At 35.2% G+C, this 7,977-nt stretch overlaps 1 long non-coding RNA gene across 1 annotated transcript; it reads left to right on the top strand.

The window, feature by feature from the left end:
• Window positions 1–3,574: 3,574 nt before the first annotated feature.
• LOC118765481 lies at window positions 3,575–5,981 on the top strand. The gene is made up of 3 exons (XR_005001346.1): window positions 3,575–3,586; window positions 3,806–3,808; window positions 5,113–5,981. It is a non-coding gene; the product is annotated as an uncharacterized LOC118765481 (long non-coding RNA).
• Window positions 5,982–7,977: the final 1,996 nt, after the last annotated feature.

The raw sequence follows: 7,977 nt of genomic DNA, 5'->3' as shown, positions 1-7,977 counted from the left end.
GGTCTGGAAAATAGATGTGTAGGAAATAGGATAGAAGAGGATAGATGGAAAGTATGGTTGTAGGATGTAGGCTAATAGAAAAATTATTGTTGCAAGATTTTGTTTGACCGTAAGTGGAATTGTACTGTTGTTTAGATTTCAATCAAGTATGGAATTAACTTTGTATACTGATGTATCCAATTTAGGCATGTCAAATTCAGATCATGAGATCTTTGTATAGAAAGTTGCACTTCAGGGTTCACAAAAGAATGCTTGTATATGAGTTAGTCAAGTATGTTCAACTTAAGTTGGCTTATTTGATGTTTAATTTCCATTTGGAAATTCTAAACTTTGCAAGATAGGCTTTGATTAGTATTTATCGAGGTTCTCTAGTTGATTTTCACTGTGGTTATTTGCTTTTAAATTACATTATTTTAGACAGATGCATACGTGTTACATCAGGGTATTATGCACACACACACACATGCAGGCACACACACAACATACCCAAACACTGACAAATGTGTATGTATATATATATATATATATATATATATATATATAAATGCATGTATGTGTGTACATACATAAACAACATAAACCATCATATTTATGTGATCTTGTTTGTGCATGATACATAATTGCTCAAGCAACCACCTGTATGTATATAAATCATTATAGATGTGTATATTGAAACTGATGACTGTTCTGGTCCAGGCACGACTGATAACACAAAGCAATGGAATTGCAAACATCAAAAAACATTTCATTTGGTATTCATACACATTCTTGTTTAATGACTGCTCCTGGTAAATTATCATAATGTTCCTCCATAATACATGGCCTCAGTAGGTGCAATTCTCTCTTTGCCTTTTACTCTTTTACTTGTTTCAATCATTTGACTGTGGCCATGCTGGAGCACTGCCTTTTAGTCAAGCAAATCGACCCCAGGACATATTCTTTGTTAGCCTAGTACTTATTCTATCGGTCTCTTTTGCCGAACTGCTAAGTTACAGGGACATAAATACACCAGTATCTGTTGTCAAGCGATGCTGGGGGAACAAACACAGACACACAAACACATGCACACACATACACACACACACACACATATATATATATAATTAAAATCTTATGTAGGATAAAATTTTTCAAAAACAATTCTATCAATGGCCAGCATATATATATATATATATATATATATATATATATATATATATACATATATGCGACAGCTTTCTTTCAGTTTCCATCTACCAAATCCACTCACAAGGCTTTGGTCAGCCTGAGGCTGTAGTAGAAGACACTTACCCAAGGTGCCACACAGTGGGACTAAACCCAGAACCATGTGGTTGGTAAGCAAGCTACTTACCACACAGCCACTCCTATGCCTATGGCAATTGTGGAAACTAATTGAGCCATTGAATTTAAATGTAGCCTCATCACCTCAAACAATCTTTGTTGGAATGTGTGCATCTTGTACTCATCATGTCAAGTTCCACTTACAAAACTCTACTCTGCAGTCTGGATCATCTTCATTGAGATGGACTAGTCTTGGAATGTAACTCTTCCAATGACAGAACTTCAAGATGTGAATGATACTTGGTTTTGGAATTCTCATCTCATGACTTGCTTCCAACACAAATTTTCTTAAACTCTAGCTATATGTTTCTAGTAGTCATTTTATGCTTTGTGGGGCTCATTGATGTCTGCCTTATTTTTGGAATGTTTCTTGTGGACGTTTCTGAAATGCTCCATCAGCTTCAAACTTATCACTAATTCAAGAGATGGCAAGCGGTGTGGCTCGATCTATTTGAAACTCACTTCCAAACTGTCTTTGCACTGTGACTGAACTGTCTTTTCAAACTTTCAGTTGCAACACAAAATGAATTTTAGCTGTTCAAAACTTAGTCTGGCTGGCTTCATCATTTCAAATGTGTTAAATCTAAAAGGAAAAGGAAATTAAGTTAGTTACCAGCAGCTAAAATGTGTATACATTTTTGTGAGGACACATTACACATACACATGCATACACACACACACACACACACGCATGCATGCACACATGTTCTTTTCTTTTATTTTTCTATTCGTTTCAGTCATTTGACTGCAGCCATGCTGGAGCACCACCTCTAGTCGAATGAATTGGCCCCCAAGACTTATTCTTTGTAAGCCTAGTACTTATTTTATCAGTCCCTTTTGCCAAACTACTAGGTTATGGGGATGTAAATACACCCACATCGGTTGTCAAGCGATGGTGTGGGGGACAAACACAAACACACAAGCATATACATACATATATATATGAATATATATGTATATATATATATATATAAATAATAACAATATAATAATAATAATGAAATTATTGTATACAGTGCTCAGGTGCACCACAACTTGTCAGAAAGTGCATATAAAGTACATGCAGTAATGTAGAAATGTCTGGAAAGCGAACAATGTATGAGTCAGATACATGCTTGTGTGTGTATGGAGGGGAGAAAATCAAGTGTAGTGTTGGCGAATCTCAGGAAGCATGGAAGTTTTGAAGGATGCAGTGCTCCGACAACTAACAACTGATGCCGGCAGTTTGTTCCATGCTTCAGCAACTCTCAGCGTGAAAAAATGTTTCCTGAAGTCATGGGAGCTGTGCTGTTTTCTTACTTTGTAAATATGTCCACGGGTGTTAGATGGGTGGAGTTTGAAAAGGTGCTCAGAGTTATTGTTTGTACGATGGTTGATAATTTTATGGGTGTCTGCCAAGTCAGCTGCCAGACGTCGGAGTTTCAATGTGTCCATGCCCAGGGAAGTAAGGCGTTCAGGATATGGCAAATGCCTGATGGAGGGTATTCTTTTGGTTACACGTCGCTGAACAGCTTCCAGATGATTGATATCCTGGGCAACATAGGGGTTCCAGACCGGTGATGCAAATTCCAGGTGAGGTCTTACCATAGCTATATAAAGCCGCAGATAGATAGCCGGAGAGCGGCTCACAAAGGATTTGGTGAGTGATGCCAAGACACCCTCAGCCTTCTTATCTATATATATATATATAGAGAGAGAGAGAGAGAGATATACATGTACAATGGGCTTCTTTCAGTTTCCATCTACCAAATTCACTCACAAGGTTTTGGTCAGCCCAAGGCTATAGTAGTAGAAGACAAGGTGCTACACAGTAGGACTGAACCTGGAACCATGTGGTTGAGAAGCAAGCTTCTTACTACACAGCTATGCCTGCTCCTATATATATATATATGTATATATATATCTTTTTTCTTTTACTTGTTTCAATCATTTGACTGTGGCAATGCAGAAGCACCACCTTGAAGGGTTTTAGTCAAACAAATGAACCCCAGGACTTATTTGTTAAACCTAGTATTTATTCTATTGATATCATTTGCTGAACTGCTAAGTTATGGGCATGTAAACACACCAACACCAACAACAGTGGTAATGGGGAAACAAACACAGACAATCCACTCAACCTTTTCTCATATATATGTATGAGAAAACTCAACATTTTCTTCACCTTTTCTCATATATATATATATAATATATATATATATATATATTTATATATATGTATATATATGTGTGTGTGTGTGTGTATGTATTTGTGCATCTGTGCTTGTCCCCCCACCATCTCTTGACAACTGATGTTGGGATGTTTACATCTCTATAACTTTAGTGGTTCAGCAAAAGAGGCCAATAGAATAAGTATAGGCTTACAAAAAATAATTTCTGGGGTTGATTTGCTCGACTAAAGGTGATACTCTAGCATGGTCACAGTCAAATGATTGAAGCAAAGAAAAGAATAAAAGAATAAAAGAATGTATATATATTTCATGATACACACTCATTCTGTTTTTTTGTTGGACTAGACTCATAATAAGCTGATTGATACTAAAGAGCTAAATGTTTGAAAGCATACTGATCCTAAGAATTTTAGAAACTTATACCTTAGAAATAATTTTTTTTTTAATATAATTCTAATTAGCTGTTGTTGTTAATTACAGTTGAAAAATTAGAATTAAAACCAGTATTTCATGTTTGCTTTTAATTTAATAAAATATTTATTACAGAAACACCTACTCATACTCAACACACATTTACACTCCTGCTAATATAATGGATTTGAATTCAGTCTAATTTAATAATTTGTAAGCTCAAGCTGCCTTCAGTAGCTTCTAACATATCTTACCAATATAGTCAGATAATCTCATTAAATTCAATCAATTCATCTTGTAATCAAGTTGGGTTATTTGTTTATCGACTCAGAACTAGAGCTCAATAAAGCATATATAGTCTAGAGATAAAATTATAGATAACTAAATTTCCCACATTTTGGTTAAGAGTAAACTAACCAATAATTTTAACCAACATCATATATAATTGAATTACACTTCAAATAATCAATATTCCTAATGAATGCATTTAGTTCCCCACTTCTATTACTTTTCATCCACACTCCCACCCTCACTTCTAAAATGTGGATAGCCAAGTAGCTTTTCTACAGCAAGGAACCTACTTTGCTCTGGTTCTTTTCTCTAATACTTTACTTTTCTCTACTCCATATTCTCCCCATTCAGTTCATAATCTTTGAAACCTCTTGACAATCTCATTTGTACTGGTGGTACGTAGAAATTACCCAGTACACATTGTAAAGTGGTTGGTGTTAGGAAGAGCATCCAGCCATAGACACCTTGCCAAATAGACACTGGTGTACAATGTAGTCCTCCAGCCCATTGGCTCCTGTCAGACCATCCAACCCATGCCAGCATGGAACATGGACATTAAATGACGAATGTTGATGCTAACTATATATTCTCAAAATTGCATCTAACATTTCATTAAATTCTATCAAATTTATATCAATGTTAGATTAGATTCAAATCTTACTTGTAAAGAAACTGAAGATATAGCAAACAGATATGTTAAAAAAACCACAGTACTTTTTAATACTAGTAATATCTGTTGGTCAAATAGTTTTTTAAATCTCTCTTTTTTAATATTCTTTCCTTTTCCTAGATTCCTCCCATAAATCTTTTGTTTGTAATTTGTACAAACTATAACATAACTAAGGAATATCCAATGGCTGTCATTTTTTTGTCAATAAAGAACACCTCCTACCATTAGCCAATGTGTATTTATAATTCTTTACACTGGTGAATCACGTGTGTTATGAACACACATCATCTAAAAAGAGGAGGAGTTCTTTATATCAATGGAACACAATAGCGATCAGATATTCACATTCAGATCTGTCAGAATGTATTAAGAATAAATAGATGTGTTATTGTTTGGATTCTCACAGTTCTGTGGTACACTCCATGAAATATTTTTTACAAATAAGTGAGATAGTTGAATATTTGCTGAGTTGAATATATGCTGAGTCAGCTTCTCCTGAAACAACAGTTCATATTCTGTTCTGTTAATCTGTTCCACGGCAATATATTTCTTATCTACATCTTTCAACTTGAAGAATATGGGCAATAGCTGTCTTAGAAATTTTTGTGGCTCTTGTGTCACTCAAAATCATAACAACTTGTCATTGAATGATTTTAAAAAAAGTGAGGAATGGAATATTACCTGGTATTATGTTCCATTTTCAAAAGAATGTCAAAACAAGAATTGCACACAAATTTTTCATATTTCTACACGTACCAAAAATTTTAATACCAGTAATAATTGATCTGCTGACAATAATATAATAATATCAATTATAATGATGTTCATGAAGTAGGTAGAGTGATCATATTAATTACCCTAGTACCACAAACAACAACAATAACAATAATAATAATAATAATAATAATAATGGTGCTAATAAAGATTGTAATAGTATTGATGATCATCATAATGACTATGATAATAATAATAATAATAATAATAATAATAATAATAATAATAATAATAATAATAATGATAATAATAATAATGATTAGGTGTATGGAAAACACTTGGCGAGAAACGGAAGAAAATTTGAAGAAAGAAGGAAAAAACATAACAACAACAACAACAATAATAATAACAATGTGCGGGTGGCACGTAAAAAGCACCCACTACACTCACGGAGTGGTTGGCGTTGGGAAGGGCATCCAGCCGTAGAAACACTGCCAGATCAGACTGGGCCTGATGCAGCCGTCTGGCTTCACAGACCCCAGTTGAACCGTCCAACTCATGCTAGCATGGAAAGCGGACGCTAAATGGTGGTGGTGATTATAGTAATATTAACACAGTTGATAAAAAAAGTAAATGCAGCATAAATTATAAGGATAAAAAAAGTTAGAAATAATAAACTTCTAATATCAAAGATATCAATTTTGTACCTGTATTTAAGAATTCTTCCTTGCCAACCTTAATAAAAACATTGTAACTGTAGAGTGAAAGCTATTTGTTCACCCAATGGTCACTGCAAATGTAATAATGTAGTTTATAAATCTACTGTTAAACCCCATAACTTTTTTAAATTCTCTATTAGTTCTCCTAATTTTGGGGGAAAAAATATTACTTGCATTGCCATTTATTTTCTAAAGACACCCTAAAGAATTCTACATCCCTTGTTGAATATATCTTCAGTTTGAAAGCTCAAATGTTCCTCATGAATTGCTATAGTCCATATTAAAATTTGCAAATTCTTATCTAAGTAGTAGAAAAAATCTGCTGACCATGTGGATGTGAGATTCTAAAGATAATTAAAGCTGACCCAAATAATTTGTTGAATTTGTTGAAGCAGTTGATAGCTTCCATTACCTAGGTGACCAAGTCAGTAGGGGGAGGGGAAGCTCTGGGAGTGTAGCTGCTCGAATAAGAATAGGCTGGGCAAAGTTCAGAGAACTCCTGCCTCTCCTGGTAATAAAGGAGCTCTCCCTCAGAGTGAAAGGTAGACTATATGATACCTGTGTGCAAACAGCCATGCTACACAGCAGTGAAGCATGGGCTATGAGTGCTGAGGACATGTGTAGACTTGAAAGAAATGCAGCTAGTATGCTCTGCTGGATGTGTAATGTCAGTGTGCATGCATGACAGAGTGTAAGCATCCTGAGAGAGAAGTTGGACATAAGAAGTATCAGATGTTGTGTGCAAGAAAAACAATTGCGCTGGTATGGGCATGTCATGTGTGCAGATGAGAACAGCTGTGTGAAAAAGCGTCACTCCCTAATGGTGGAGGGAACCTGTGGAAGAGGTAGACCCAGGAAGATATGGGAGCAATGTGAAATGAAATGCTTTGCTCAAGAAAACAATGTGCAGCTAGTCTGGGAATCCAACCCATGATCTAATGATTGTGAGTAGAACAATCCTATCAACTAGGTCACATGCCTATATATATGTGTGTGTGTGTGTGTGTGTGTGTGTGTCTGTGTGTGTGGCTTAGTGGTTAGGGCATTAGGCTTATGATTGTAAGGTTGTGAGTTCAGTTACTGACAACGTGTTGCATCCTTGAGCAAAATGCTTTATTCCAGTTTACTCAGCTGGCAAAAATGAGTAGCACCTGTATTTCAAAGCCTTGTCACACTCTTTGCTATGCTGAATCTCCCTGATAACTATGTTAAGGGTACACATGTCTGTGAAGTGCTCAGCCACTTGCATATTAATTTCTCAAGCAGGCAGCTTTATTGATCTGTTACTATTAGTTAAATATACACACAAACATATAGTTACATGACACAAATATATATATACACACACATATATATGAATACACAGAGAGGGGGAGAGAGGGGGAGAGGGAGAGAGAGAGAGGTGGAGGCATGCCTGTATGTTTAAGAAATTTGTTTCAGAACTACATAATTTTATGTCCAGTCCCACTGCGTGGAACCTGGGGCAGGCTTCTCTATATTTATGTGTGTGTGAAACAGTAATAATAAATTCACAGAAGCAAAGTATTTTTTTGCTGTTTCTAAATTTATAGTGCTTTGTCATAACCATTTATTTTTTAATCAATTTAAATTATCAAGTTACCTTCTTTGTCTTCATTGACAAGAATTATAATTTAATGAG

The sequence above is a fragment of the Octopus sinensis genome, linkage group LG11 (assembly GCF_006345805.1).
Source record: "Octopus sinensis linkage group LG11, ASM634580v1, whole genome shotgun sequence".
Lineage (NCBI taxonomy): Eukaryota > Metazoa > Mollusca > Cephalopoda > Octopoda > Octopodidae > Octopus > Octopus sinensis.
This window is presented reverse-complemented; position numbering and strand designations above follow the sequence as displayed.